The sequence below is a fragment of the Aquarana catesbeiana genome, linkage group LG02 (genome assembly GCF_042186555.1).
Source record: "Aquarana catesbeiana isolate 2022-GZ linkage group LG02, ASM4218655v1, whole genome shotgun sequence".
Taxonomy (NCBI): domain Eukaryota; kingdom Metazoa; phylum Chordata; class Amphibia; order Anura; family Ranidae; genus Aquarana; species Aquarana catesbeiana.
The window spans coordinates 616544406-616560856 of record NC_133325.1 but is presented as its reverse complement, the minus strand read 5'-3'; the positions used below and the strand labels follow the sequence as shown (position 1 = coordinate 616560856).

Here is a 16451-nt window from a genome sequence, read left to right as displayed (position 1 = left end):
GCCACAAATTGAAGGGGAGGGTTGCACAAAATAAAACTGTAGTGTGTACCAGACTTTATAGTTTGAACCAGATCAGGCTGACTCAATTGAAGTAGATAAGTTTATAATACCGGATTCAAAGGTTTAAAAAACCAAAAAGGACAAAAGGAGAAAAGAAAGACAAAAGGAGAAAAGTAAAGGAAAAAAGGAGAAAAAATGGACAACAAAAAAAAAAAAAGAATAGGCTAATGTTTGTCAATATGACATGTCAGTAAAAATAGGTTTCCTGTAGATTTTCAGGTAATAAGACCAGTGTTGTATATACCTCACAATGTTAAAAAATGGGAAAAAATGTTTACATACAGTATATTTTCTCACCGAACAGTTATTTATCTCACAATATATTGGGACATTGATGTCATTTTTACAGTACAATTCAATTTACCAGTAAGAAACCCATTTATTAGAAATATGAAAGCATGGAATCTAAAACAAACTGTATTCAGAAAAGAAGACCACACACAGTGTAAAGGAAAGCAGAGACCTGTTTCTTTACCTCCCATGCAGTTTTCATGCGTCACCAAACAACATAAAGCAAGCTGAAAACTAAACATCATGGCTGGACCCTAAATAAGGGACAGACTTTTTTTATTTACGTTCAGTAGAAATAAAATGTAACCCGTAGCGGAACATTGTGCTGTGCCATAATTATATCTATTTCCGTTTAACAAAATGATTGAGTCAGTCAGCTGATTCTGTGGACAAGACTAAACATTGATTTAGCTATAGCAGAATGTGGCCAACAGCCATAGAAATATCCACTATGACTATCTTATAAATGATATAGTTACACGTGAACATAAAGCTAGGTTTTGTACACTGCATTTATCTTAGGCAAGTTTAGCCTGTAAAAACATGGGTCAGACATGCTAACACTGATCAAACATGCTAATCAAACACGTTATATCTGCAATGATATTAGGTAACTAAACCAATATCGCAGAAACTATAGTTCTAATAAAATATCTGTGACTACATATTACTAAGTTTGCTATTTATATAAAATACACATATTACATATATGTTTCCATAGCATTCATTTATACATACATCAGCCAGTCAACCTATTAACATACTAATAAGTTGTAATGTGTAAAGTAAACCAGAACATCCTGAGAAAACGTAAGCAAATACAGATAGGACATAAAACTTCTGTGGTAACATTGAAAGATACCATACCATATGGTCCCCCTGGCTCCATTTCAAGGTCTCAACAGACTATGACCGCCAGAGGAACGGATGAGACCCTCTCGAAATCTGGTGTCTTTCACGCGCCTAAGTTCACACTTGCAACTCGCAACAACCAGGGAGAGAGCTTTTATTAACTCCAGGTAACGTGTTCTACTCCCTCCTTCTTTTTTCACCTTCATTTCTTCTATTCTATTACACTAAATCTTTATATTTATGTACAACCAAAGTTGAGAGACCAAATGTGCTTGTTGTTGTGTAAACTAAATTAATCTCAGATACCCAGCTGGTGATTGAAAGATAGACCCTCAATTGGATCTAATATCTTACAAATGTTACACTAGTGAGGAACATTATTGTTACATGTAGGACATAGGCTATTGCTATATGTAGTAAATAGTCCGCTTTTCTGCTGTTTATATGACAATCTATGCACATGTAACATACTGATTCTGAAATATGGCTTTAATTGTTAACCTGTTTAAGCTTTAATAAATCTCTTAATGAAAACTTCTGTGGTGATAGTGTTATGGAAAGAACTAGACCATGTATTTATGTTCCAGGATGTATTGGTAATTTTAATAAGAGGCTTGGTTGTAAGCACAAAGACAGGTTTTGGACTAATAAATAATGTGTTCTAAAGTGTTAGTTTTTTTTTTTTTACAAAACCCAGGTACAGATGATTGATGGTTATACTAAATTTCTTGAACAATTTCAAAGTTACAAAGAGATTCCAGTACACAGGAACAACATAGCACAATTCTTGGGCTTAGGAAAACAGCACAATAGTCATCATGTGGGTCTTGCTACCCTACATCTACTGGATCTTAAATACAAAAAGCCTAATATCATGCTTAAAGGGGTTGTAAAGGTTCAGGTTTTTTTCACCTTAATACATCCTATGCATTAAGGTGAAAAAACATCCCACAATACCAGCCCCCCCAGCCCCCCATTTTACTTACCTGAGCCTGTACACCGGCTGTGCTCGCCCCTGATTTCCTCTTTGCCGCTCAGCCTGGGCGTTGATTGGCTAGAGTGGATGGATTGAAAGCAGCGCAGCCATTGGCTCGCGCTGCTGTCAATCACATCAAATGACGCGGCGCACCGGGGGGTGGGTACAAGTGATACAGTCAGCGGCTATAGCCGCCGGCCGTATCACGGGAGCACGCCCACCAGAACTAAACACCATGTGAGAGGGCCTGCATGAAGGTGTTTAGTTCTTGCAGGGAGGAGCTGAGACAGCCGCCGAGGAACTCCAGAAGACCAGGTTCGTGGCCACTCTGTGCAAAACAAGCTGCACAGTGGAGGTAAGTATAACATGTTTGTTATTTAAAAAAAAAATACCTTTACAACCCCTTTAATCTGACCTAAATCCTAAGTATTGAACAACAGATATTCACCAGATTCAAACTTCACATGCTTCATCAAGCTGTGGAGAGGTATAGTTTAACCTTTCTATTGTATGGTGGACCATCCTATTATCTTTCCAAAAAGTTTTTTTTTTTTTAGATGGTCTTTTAATAGGCTTTGTGAAGCCAAAATGAAGAGTACAGGAAATTCATAACCACGTGATACAAATTTCTTCCAGTAAAAATGACAAATATGAACAAATTGTTTCACAAACTTTTTGCAAGTGTTACTGGACAGATGGAGATAACGGGCTTTGTTAAGCCAAAGTACAGGAATTGTATAACCACTGATACAATTTTTGGCAAAACAAACAAACAAACCAGTATAAACAAATGGTTTCAAATTTCTTAAGCAAATGTTACTGGAGAGATTGTGAAGGTGGTTCTCTTTAGGTATATCAAGGAGGTTAAGCCACTATTTACAGTGCACCCTGGCTCTGAGTTACCTTGTTACACTAAAGGAATGTGTCCACAGGGTAATATAAAAAGCATTTGGGGCCCATAAACCCCTGCAGTATGTACAGCAACAGGAAACTCAAAAGCCCATGTTGCATCGAAGATCAAATCCAACAGCAACAACTAATGCCTCAAAAAGCACTATCAACCAGAATCTGTTGCTGATGGAATGGATCCTCTCCACTGCACTCCACATAACTTAAGGGAAACTTATGTAATGAGCCTTAGGGAAACAGCAAAATGACAAGCAATGTGCCCGTCACTACAAACTGTCACGGTACTACTTACAGTGAGCCCACAGGTGAGCAGGTGACATGGGATCCCCAGGGCGTGGAGTCTAAGGGCCAGCCGTTATTCTGCCAGGGACCCCCTCACAAGGGTTTGGGCTTAGCTGCGTGCTGACCCCAGGTCACGACCCCCGGGTTTACCCTGCTCACTAGGGAAGTACCAGAAGACACTGTCAGACGAGGATGGATAGTTGAAGCAAAAGGAGAGCTGGATAGCGAGCCAAGGTCAGGGTGGGCTGCAGACAATGTAATCAGAACAAGCCGGGGCGGTACACAAGAGATCAGTTCACAAGAGGTCAGGTTTAAAGCAGGTTATACGAAGGGAGCTAAAAAACAAATGTTGCTCAAGCAACCAGTAGCTGGTTAGAAGGGATTTAAATAGGGAAGCACATGAGGGCTGGACAGGAAGTAGCAGGAAGGAATCATATATTAGGCAACAGGTGTGGCCGGCGACACCCATAGCTGCAGAGTGCACAGAGCTGAACACAAGCTAGTGGAACAACAGGAGCCAGCTGGCCTACAGCAGTAAAGGTGAGACACAGATCAGCTCCGCAGCTGTTCTGTGACACAAACATTATACAACAGGGCCAACATAATTTAAAAAAATGAATAAAAGCAGATAGGACAGCTGTTTCACAGTTTGAGGCAATTATCAAATATTTTTATTGAAAGTGAAGACAAATAGAACAAAATAGTACATATTTATTCAACAAAGCTCCAAAAATGTTTATAAATAGCCATTGGAAGGACGATGTCATGTACCTGGTAGAGATCGAGCTGTAGAGAGGGTTCTCTTGCACCTCCTGTATAACGCCCCTGGTAGAGATGACAGGGAGTGAAGGATACAGAGTGGCACGAGGGCCAATGTAGCAGGTGGCACCAGCTGGGCCTTGGCAAAAACCCAAAGGCTGCAGATCACTGGAAAGACACTGAGAACAGGAACTCCGTGTCGCTGGATCAGCAGGTGGAAGCATGGTTGAAACATAAGTCAGGTGGTCATCAACAGCTGGGCAGAGCAGGTACAGGAACATGAGGCAGAAGCTAAAACAGGATACAAGCCGGGTTCGGTACACATTCGGGCAGCGAGGTACAGAAGCATCAAGCAGGAGCAGGGTCAAAAACAAGCCGGGGTCACAGGTAGGTAGGCAGAAGTCCAAGGGAAGGTTCAGGCAAAGCCGGGTCAAACACAGGAAACTGGAACAGATCAACATACAGGTAAGCAGGAACAAGCTGAAAGACCACTCAGCAATGTGTATGTGTCATTGGTCCATTTAAATAGGCTGACTGGTGCCAATATGTGCATGTGCACATGTCATTGTACAGTACATGTCATTCTTTGTGCACACACTGGTGTGCCCGCCCCTGTGCACCAATGCGCGTCTGTCAACCAGGCTTCTCTTACAGGTGTGCTCGCGCCTGTGCGCCAATGCACATCTGTTAACCAGACTTCTCTTACAGACATCTTGAGTCAAGAAGGTATTTTACTCATTGTGTGAGGCATAGCTGTCATAACTGTCTCTGTAGGAGCTTCCTCCTCCTGAGCGATCACCATAATTTTGACTCCTGCCACTGCTATAATAATCATGGGATCCACTGCCATAGCCTCCTCCACTTCGGTTATCAAACCAGCTGCTTCCATATCCACCACCACCACCACGTCCTCGGCCTCCACAGAAGAACCCTCTTCCTCCAGATGTGCTGCCTCTGTAGCCTCCTCTCCTGTCGTTGTAGGACTTCCAAGCCTGATCAACCCAAATCTGACGACCATCCACAGTCTTCCGACTGTGTCTACTTCAGAGATGTGTCCATATTCACCGAATACATCTTCAAGACTCTGCTCATTGGTATCAAAGCTCAGACCTCCAACAAACAGCTTTCCTTCGTTAGATGACGTGATGAGATCTTATCCACATTCAGCTCAACGATCACATAGAAAACAGCATTGCAGAGTCGCACACTGAAGTTTTTTATCTTAATGCATGGAATGCATTAAGATAAAACACCTCCTGCCTTTAGAACCACTTTAACTGTGTTTTAACCAAATATTTTAATAAAAGGTTTTATGCAATCTAGATTCTCCCCTTTTACTTTTGCCTCCCATTTAAATGAGGGCCACCTGAGGTGAACCAAGGAGAACATTTAACTCAAATTGTTTATAAAAATACAGACAAGTGCTTTTTTAGGTTAGATGGAAACTGGAGAGTTAGTTGCACAAAGTGGACAGTTTGGCAAAAACATAGGAGGAGGAGATAACACACATTATGTGGCACATATTTTGTTGACCAAAGTACTGATGCATAGCACAAATTGGACTTTCTAATATGAAGACTGAGGCACTGTCACTTTTTTAGTAAAACATTTTAGCAATGAATTGTTAATTGTGTAACAATGCATAGAGCACTGTATCTGTAGATATATATATGACAGCAAATGGTGATATTAGGGAAGTGTATATTTAGTATTTACCATCACAAACAGTGTGTTGAGTTTTGCAAAGCTACTGGCACCCAAGTTATTTCCAGAAACACCTGAAAATAACCAATCCTGAGGTTGGGAACTTATAAAGTCGGTGGGCTGGGGCATTTCTAGTGTGACCTATTATGCCATCTGAAGGTCAAATCCTATGGTCTTGGAGTAAATGCACTGTACATGTATCCTACATAAATCTGTCTGTGAAATGTACATGATGATATAACAGTTGGAACACAGATTTGCTTAAAGTTTTAAATCTGCATAGCCAATAATTAGTGTGGACCAAATAAAATTTGCAAAGCACTGTTGTGTCATGTGTAAACAATGTCTATGAATATTTTAATGTTTCCTTGTTTTCAATCTTACAAAGAAAAAATGCTTTATGTCAATTTAATATTATACAATAATGACCCACCCTAATAATCAAAAGAAGAAAAAAATACTCAATGCATTCATAATACAAAAACTTTGTCATATTTTTATTATGCCCTTGCAGAATCCTTGATGTATTAAATTTATTTTTCCATGATAAACATTTTTGCTCTGAACAGTACTTCTGTCTCTACAGCCACTTAAAGTTGATTCTTTGCCTATTAGGTGAACGATGTTCACATAGCACTGCATTAATTTCACTGGACACTGAGTTTTATCTTTTTCAACAAGCATGCCTGTGTTAATTAGGCCTTATAGGGGGAGTGATTGTGAGAAACGCTGCTAACTGTCACCAATCAATACTTGCAGCACAAGCAGTTCTACCAGTAAATTACTTTCATTCATGAGAAGGAAAACAATTTTGTATTCAAGCTAACATTATTTTTCCTAAAATTGCAAACATCTAATGTTATCTACTTTTATAGATTGCAGCTATTAAAGGAATACATAAGATTAGAGACAATAGTGTATGATTTTGTAAATTAAATGTTTTCAGTTTTGAGACACAATTTCATTTTGTATATTATTTAAATAATAACTGAAGTATACAGCACAGTGAGGGAGATTTACTAAAACGGGAGCACTCAGAACCTGGTGCAGCTGTGCATGGTAGCCAATCAGCTTCTAACTTCAGCTTGTTCAATTAAGCTTTGCTAATAGAACCTGGAAGATGATTGGTTTCTAAGCAGAGCTGCACCAGGTTTTGCACTTCCCAGTTTTAGTAAATCAACCCCAAAGTACGGTTATATAAATATATTTTAATGTTGTGGTCACTGCATTTTCTAATTTTTTAACCACTTGAACTCTGGAAGATTTTACCCCCTTCATGACCAGGCATTTTTTTGCTATTTAGCACTATGCTACTTTAATTGGTAATTGTGCAGTCATGAAACACTGTACCCAAACAAAATTGATATACATTTTTCTCTCTTTTGGTGGTATTTTATCATCACTGGGTTTTTATTTTTGTGATATAAATGAAAAAAAATTGGAAAAAAAACCCAATATTTTTACTTTTTGCTATAAAACATATTCAATAAAAAAATTAGAAAAAAGTGTCTTCATAAATTCTGGCCAAAATGGATTCTGCTATATATCTTTGATAAGAAAAACCCCAATAAGTGTATATTGATTGGTCTGCATGAAAGTTATAGCTCCTACAAACTATGGTAGATATACTGAAATTTTTTTCTACTACTTATGGCGGTAATCAGGGACTTGTAATGGGACTGCGATAGTGCAGTGGGCAATCTGACACTGACCGACACTGGGGGGAACTGAATAACTGCCACTGACATCATCAGTGACAATAATACAGGGATCAATTATAATACTATACACTGTCACTGTACTAATGACACTGGCTGGGAATGGTTAACATCTAGAGCTATCAAGGGGTTAAATGTATGCCTAACTATGTGTAAAACATGCTGCTTTTGTTAATACTATAGATCTCTTAGTTTGTCATTTCAAGGAGCTTAGTTTCTCATTAGACATGTGCAATTTGTTTCTAATTAATTTTTTAACTAATTTTGACAAATTTGTTAATTCAGAAATATCTGAATTAACAAAAACCCGTTTAACAATTTTTTCTGAATATTTGTAAATTTGAATATTCGAAAATTCGTAAATTTGTACATTCGCACATTCGTAAATTTATAAATTCGTAAATTTAAAAATTCGGAAATCTGAAATAATAACTAACTAATAATAACTTAACCATTACTAACTATTAAATTATAGGTATTGGAATTTCCTTTCAAATTTGGCTGTTAGTGAACGTAACTAATACAAATTTATCCAAAGTTACGAATTATCTGAAATAACGAATGCCATATCTAATTGAATGAAACATAATAAATGAATAATAAATAATAATAAAAAAAAGTTTTTATTATTATGCTATTATTTATTATTAATTTGTTTTGTTCCATTTGTTTCGTTATTTTGGATAATTCGTAACTTCGGATAAATTCGTATTCGTTACCTTCACTAACAACCAAACTTGAAAGGAAATTCCAATACCTATAATTTAATAGTTAGTAATAGTTAATTTATTATTAGTTAGTTATTATTTTAGATTTTCGAATTTTCGGAGTTTTGAATTTCCGAATTTTCTAATTTACGAATTTAAGAATGTTCGATTGTACAAATTGCAATCATAACGAATGACCCAAAAAACAAAAGAAAAACGAATGAAACTAGAACAAAAACAAACACATTTTTTGGCAGTGCACATGTCTATTTCTCATCAGTGTTAGAGGAGCCGGGGGACAGATTCAGCATCATACTGATGCTGCATCCACCTACGTAAGTCTGATTCTTAAAAAAAAAAAAAAAAAAATCAATCTCTTTTAAATAAAGGTATTATCCAGTGTATTCCAATGGGCAACAAATGTAAAAGAGCAAAGGTTAAACCTGAGTGGCTTAAATTTAACATAAAAAGATATATTCCTGTGCATAATAATATGACGGCCGCAAGGTGGCTCTGCCATCCCGGGTGGCCATCATATGATGTCCTCGGCTCCCTTGCTGTCTAAGGAGCGCACGCGCCCCACATCACTCGGGGGCCGATGCACTGCCCGATGGCCGTGATGTCTGCCAGGCACCCATGATTGCTTGTCACAGAGCAGGGACATGGATCTGTGTGTGTAAACACACAGACCCACGTCCTGTCAGTGGAGAGGAGACAGATCGTGTGTTCCTTGTATATAGGAACACTGATCGGTCACCTCCCCCAGTCAGCCCCCCCCCACAGTTAGAATCACTGCCTAGGTAACACATTTAACCCCTTGATTTCCCCCTAGTGTTAACCCCTTCCCTGCCAGTGACATTTATACAGTAATCAATGCATATTTTTAGCACTGATCACTGTATAATTGTCAGTGGTCCCAAAATAGTGTCAAAAGTGTCTGATCTGTGTGTCGCAATATCACAATCCTGACAAAAATCGCAGATTGCCACCATTACTAGTAAAAAAAATTAAATAAATAAATAATAAAAATGCCATAAATCTATCCCCTATTTTGTAGGCGCTATAACTTTTGTGCAAACCAATCAATATACGCTTACTGTGATTTATTTTACCAAAAATATGTAGAAGAATATATATCAGAGTAAACTGATGAAGACATTTTTATTTATTTTTTTTAAATTGGGATATATATTATAGAAAAAAGAAAAAAATATTGTGTTTTTTTTTAATGGTCGCTCTTTTTTTGTTTATAGCGCAAAAAATAAAAACCACAGAGGTGATCAAATACCATCAAAAGAAAGCCCTATTTGTGGGGAAAAAATTAACAAAAAATTTAACAAAACAATAACAAAAGTTGCATGACCGCACAATTGCCATTCAAAATGTTACAGCGCTGAAAGCTGAAAATTGGCCTGGGCAGGAAGGGGGTGAAAATGTCCTGTATTGAAGTGGCTAATTATAAAAAGCAGAGGGGTCATTGTCGGCATTTTAACACTACAAGAAATGCAATAAGACATGTAAGAACGCAATGAGGGCAGCTAAAATCGACCATGAGAGACACACAGCAGAGGAGGGTAAAAAAAAAAAAATCCCCCGCCAAATTTTTAAATACAGGTGGTCCCCTAGTTACAAACATTCGACTTACAAATGACTCCTATTTGCAAACGTAGGGAGAAGTGGGAGGATACAGTATCTGCCCCTTGGAAGGGAAATTCACTCCTTATTATTATTATGGGAAAAAGGTATCTCCACTGTTGCTTTATTACCAAGGCTTGTTTCCACAACAACCCAATATTTTCAAAATCCAATTGTCATTGGGACAGAAAGTGAGGTGAAATCTTCTGAACAGGGGCACATACAGCAAAACAAACGTTACCATGACCTATGCTATCCAATAAGCTTAAAAATATTTTTTTTGGCTGGAGCTACACTTAAAAAATGTACCTGTTCTGACTTACAAACAGATTCCACTTAAGAACAAACCTACAGACCCTATCTTGCTTGTAACCCGGGGACCGCCTGTATATTTACACTATTAACCACCTCAATACTGGGCACTTTCACTCCCTTCCTTCCCAGACGAATTTTCAGCTTTCAGTGCTCTCTCACTTTGAATGACAATTACTCAGTCATGCTACACTGTACCCAAATGAAGTTTTTATCATTTTGTTCACACCAATAGAGCTTTCTTTTGGTGGTATTTATTCACCACTTCATTTTTTCTTTTTTGTGATATAAGTGAAAAAAGAACGAATATTTTGAAGAAAAACCCAAAATTTTCTACTTTCCCTTTTAAAAGAAACCAAAAACATTAAATTTTATCGAAAATTTAGGCAAAAATGTATTCTATCACATGTCTTTGGTAAAAAAAAATCCTGATAAGTGTATGATCATTGGTTTGTGTGAAAGTTATAGGGTCTACAAGCCATGCTACGCATTATTGAAAATGTATCAATCCTAATGCACTGATAGCCTAATGCACTGATCTCATTTCTTGAGGCCCTAAAATGTCAGGACAGTACAATAACCCCCCAGATGACCCCTTTTTGGGAAGAAGACAGTCTGAGGTATTTAGTAAGAGGCATAGTGAATTTTTTGAAGTTGAAATTTTTTCCCCACAATGCTTTGGAAAATTAAGAAATATATATACTAAAGTTTTGGTTCCGAATATGGGTAAAACACCCTAAGACTTAGGCACCACATCCCTGAACATGATTATAAGTTATGAAGGGAATAAAGGGATTTTAACGGTGCAAGTGAACTAGACATAAAAAAGTTTTTTTCCATAAAAAATACAATTTTTAATTCAACCATTAAAAAACATACCGTTTGTACAAAATTCATGAAATTTCAATTTGAATAAAAACACAGTGGTCAAAAAGGGTTAGAGTGTACAAATAACTTTAGGAGATGATATATAGTTGCATACTAGCCCGACATTTTTCGCATTGTCGCTTTATCAAGGGATATGCAAACTGAAGATGACATCATTTAACACTCCTATTGGTTCTAGAAAAAATAAAAATAAAAATTGCAAAAATTGACATTATGATTTGCACAAGAAATCAAGATAACACACATATTAACCATAAACTAGCGCAATGTCGTCTCCGAAATAGCATTGAAAAAATGCTTACCCCCACAATGACCCAGAAAACTTTTGTCGCTACCAGCGTACACCAACCTGGACCAGGACCGGGATGAGGCCAAATGTGCAACCACAGGGGACAGAAAGGTGGAGCTGTATATGGATTATAAAGTTCAGTGTGACACAAGGGGAACTATTTGGTGATGTTAACCACTTGCTTACTGGGCACTTAAACCCCCCTCCTATCCAGACCAATTTTCAGCTTTCGGCGCTGACGCACTTTGAATGACAATTGCGTGGTCATACAACACTGTACCCAAATGAAATTTTTATCATTTCTTCACCACAAATAGAGCTTTCTTTTGGTGGTATTTGATCACCTCTGCGGTTTTTACTTTTTATTAAAAAAATGTAAAAAACTGATTTTTTTTTTTAAAAAAAGTTTATTTTTTTATATTTTGTTTTAAAAAATTTTAAACGGGTAATTTTTCTCCTTCATTGATGTACGCTGATGAGGCGGCAGTGATGGGCACTGATAGATGGCAGTGATGGGCACTGATGGGTGGCAGTGATGGGCACTGATGGGTGGCAGTGATGGGCAGCACTGGCAGGTGGCACTGATTGGCACTACAGGTGGGCATTGATAGGTGGTACTTGTGGGCACTGATAGGTGGTACTTGTGGGCACTGTTAGGTGGCACTGTGGGCACTGTTAGGTGGCACTGTGGGCACTATTAGGTGGCACTGTGGGCACTATTAGGTGGCACTGTGGGCACTATTAGGTGGCACTTTTATTGGGCACTGATGAGGCAGATGTGCCTCTTCCACTTGGGGACCGATGTCCCTCACATCCGATCCGGTGATCGGCTTTTTTTTCTACTCGCGCTGTCAGCGTGAGTAAAAAAAAAAACGATTACCGATCTTTTGTTTACATCATGTGATCAGCTGTCATTGGCTGACAGCTGATCACATGGTAAGGGGCCGGGACCGGCCCCTTACACAGATCGGTGATCAGCCGAGTCTCAGTGACTCGGTGATCACAACGCGCCCGGCGCGCGCCCTGTAGGGCGCGCGCAGGGAGCGTGCACAGGGGAGGACGTCATATGACGTCCTCCCGGGAATGTAGGTCCGCGCTGTAGCCGTCATTCGGCTATAGCGCGGATGCCAAGCGGTTAAACGAGTAAATATATAACTAAGTTTTATAGCTGTCAATATAAATATTAGCTTATTGAGATTTTTGATCAAGTTTTTGATCAATAATCACGGAGGATAAGAAAGAGTTAATTGGCTCAGGGGTGAAAGAACTCACAAGCACTTACTCAATTGATTGGTCAGAGCAGCACCTGTAAGGTGGAGGCAGTCATCAATGTCTATTAGGTTGTAGTTACAGGAAGTGATTCAGTAATGCTGATAAAAAAGCAGAAACACAATCATAGGAAAAGGGACTTTTCTGGGGGTAAAGAGTTAATTTGAGAGACTAGGAAATATAAACAAGTAGAATATAGTGAAGCTAAAATTGGTAGCCGAGGTTTGAGTATTCATCATCCAGTAAAACTTAACTGGATGGTAATGGACACATTGTCTCATTATTAACAAGTTAGAAAAGGAGAATCCGCTCTTTAAATAAATCACTGACAAAAATATAAGAGACACAAGGATAATGAATGGTAAATAGGAGATTAACGCAGATTGGTATTTGTAGAGCAGTGTGTGGTAAACTTACCAGTCACTAGCACTGCTGAAAAATGAGCTCCATCCTCCGGCACTGACAGGTTGGACTGTCAGATGAGCCGGCTTAAGTGCTGTCCCCCATCAAGTTGGCGTGTGACGTCACCAGCTCGATGCGGACGTGAAGGCGCCATTGTGCATGCCCGGGGACCAAGATTCCCATCTCAACTACAAGTCCCACGGGGCACAGCGGCCACGACCAGAGCCGACATGCGCAGTAACTACGCATGACGGCCTAGTGCGCCGCCCCGCCCCACCCGGACTGCAGGGATGGGAAGCGGGGCACAGAGGTGACCCACTGATGGAATTGATTTCCCAGGGAGCGCAGTGCAATGTGGGCACATCTCAGGGATGTGCCCCGGGCATCCGTATGGTTGCGATAGGCCACCCTGACACCGGTGAGGGAAGTGGGCTGGGAGCGACCTGGCAAAGGGAAACCAGAGAGGCAACCGATCGGATGGAAAAGGACCACACACATTTCAATCCGATCAGTAAATCAGAGGAACAAAGCGCTGTGAAAAAACACACAAAATAAACAATTAATTACAAACATTAAGTTTAATACACATTTAGATATATATCTAAATCAAAGGTTATGTGCTTGTAAATACAGGCGATTCATAATGAGAAAAAAGAAAATAATATATTCAAACTAAAATTGGAGACTATTAGGGAGGGAGGAAAAAGGGGGGGGGGACACAAGGGAAGAAGGGTGAGTGTCAGATGAAAAAAGACACAGGTTATGCTGGGAAATAGAGACTGAAAAACAAAATTAATGAAAAGTAAAAAAGAAGGATAAATGATGTTACATGGGTCGCTAAACAGATTCATAGGAAGGACTTGTAACTCAAGCTCTCATTCAAACCCGGGAAGTCAGTGGCCCTAAGGGTGTAGATCCAGCGGGCCTCAAGCTGGAGCAGTGTACGATCGACACTGCCCCCTCTTTCTTCCAGCGGGATGTGCTCCAAGGCCAGGAATTTAATGGTATGTGGATTAAAGTTGTGACATATACCGACGTGCCTGGCAATAGCAGTTGTCATTTGTTTTTTGAGGATAGGGTTTATATGATCCCTTATCCGTTTGAAAAAAGGTCGCTTTGTCTTTCCGACATAAAAGCCACCACAGACACATTGAGCCAGATAAATTATGCCCGGGATTTGGCAAGTCACGTTAGATTTAATCGAATGCCACTTCCCATTGGGGAGTAAAAAACGAGATTTATTGTCTACAAATTTGCAAATGTCACATTTACCACATGGAGAGATGCCTATATTAGTTGGGTTATTATTAAGGGAAGCTTCGTTGAAGTGGCTGTGAACTAGGTGATCCTTTAATGAAGGAACTCGTCTAAACGTTATCTCTGGGAATTAATTTATATATTTCCTGGCTATTGGATCAGCTGATAGGAGTGGCCAAAATTTAGTTAGAATTTTTCTAATCTCGTTATGTTGATTGGAATAACGAGTAATTAGTCTAACTGTATCCAATTTTTTGGGGGGTTTGTTTGAAAATATTAAAGTCTCTATTCTGGGCCTTAACACGATTATATGCCCTCTTAAGGCATGAATGGCTGTATCCCAGAGAGAGCAGTCTCCTGTATAGATCCTTTGCAACTACCTGGAAGTCTGAATCCTTGCTGCAGTTGCGTTTAAGACGCAAGTACTGGCTGTAAGGGATACTCCTTAAAAGTGAATCTGGGTGTGAGCTATCCGTGTGGAGGATTGTATTACCAGCGGAGGGTTTTCTGTACAATGACGAGTCCAATTTGCCCTTAGTGTCAATGGAAATAGTTAAGTCTTGATAAGTCTTGATAGTTAAGATTGAAGTCGTTGTTGGAAATCAATCTCAGAAAATCGTTTAGCTCTGCCTTAGAACCAGACCAAAATATCAACACGTCGTCTAAAAATCTATACCATGAGGCGACCCTTTCCATGTAATGGGCCAGGTCGTCTCTGGAAAATACAACCTTCCCCCCCCCCCAGGTACAGGTTGGCATACGATGGGGCACATTTGGTCCCCATCGCAACCCCCTGCACCTGGAGGTAGTGGGAAGAGTTGAACATAAAGACATTGTGTCTTAAGATGTAATCAAGGAGTTCCAAAACGAATTCATTATACTTATCAAAGGAGGGGCCTCTTTCAAATAAATGGTTTCTCACTACTTCAATGCCTTTACTGTGGGGGATGGTATTGTAAAGACTTTCAATATCGAGTGCCACCAGCCATGTACCTGGTGGAAGTGAAATGCCTTCAATAGTTCTTAATAAATCGATGGTGTCTTTGATATAGGAGGAAAGAGAGGTAACATGGGGATGTAAATAGCTATCGACTAGACTGCTTGCATTTTCCGTAAGGCATAGGCATCCTGATATTATGGGCGTCCAGGGGGCTCCAAAATAGATTTATGTACCTTAGGTAAGGCATAAAAGGTAGGGATCCGTGGGTCCCTTACATTTAAGTAATCCCAGGTGTTTTTATTTATAATGCCCTTATGGTATGCTCTGAAGATGATGTTGTAATATTCTGTATAGAAGTTTTGTATTAAAGTTTTCGAGATAGGTCGATACCACTCTCAATTGGATAGAATCTTGTTGCACATACTGCCATATTGTGATACCTCCATAATAACCAAGTTGCTGCCCTTGTCCGCGGGCTTGATTACTAGTCCCTGATTGGATTCAAGGGATTTAATAGCTGCTTTTTGTTCGACATTCAGATTTGGAGTTCCAGAGGACCGAAAATTAAATTCTTCAATAGCCTGGGAGGTTTGTCTAACAAACGCCCAAATATTGGGATTGGTGTTTAAGAGGGGAAAATCCCTAGACTTGGATTTAAAGGACTGTGGGGGGGGGGAGGACACACCAGCGACCGACAAATCCGGTGGATACAGACATCCGGAGATGTCGTCGTCGGTGTTTCCCTACTCCCATAGTGCTGACAAGTCCCTAAGCGCTTGCTGTTCCTCCATGCTCTCTTGAATATTCGAGATCATGTCATTTGAGCAGGTTTCTCGTAAAGGTTTATCAAAGATAACTTTATATAAAAGTCTCCAGGCAAATAGGTGGAGATCTTTAATAAGATGGAATTTATCTACTTGGAAATCAGGGCAAAAAGTTAAACCTAATTTGGGAACCTGTTCCTCTTGTCTCGTTAAAGTGTGAGAAGAGAGATTGATAATAGATAATTCTTGCTCATTCGGTATTGAGTCTGAAATAAGTGAGGCTGGGTCAGGGTCTGGACTTATGCTGTTTCTTGGTCCTTCCCTAAAAAAATGGGTGCTAGCTTAAAATCAGCTGGTACTGGTGTGCCTAAAGGAGAAATAATTGCATTAACGTTGCTTACCTTGGTGGCCGTGCTCAAGTGAAGGGGAGAGGCAGT

The 16451-nt window shown here is 39.5% G+C and overlaps 1 pseudogene; it reads right to left on the bottom strand.

Annotated features, from left to right (window-relative positions):
• Positions 1-4845: 4845 nt before the first annotated feature.
• LOC141127615 (cold-inducible RNA-binding protein B-like) lies at positions 4846-13207 on the bottom strand (annotated as a pseudogene).
• Positions 13208-16451: the final 3244 nt, after the last annotated feature.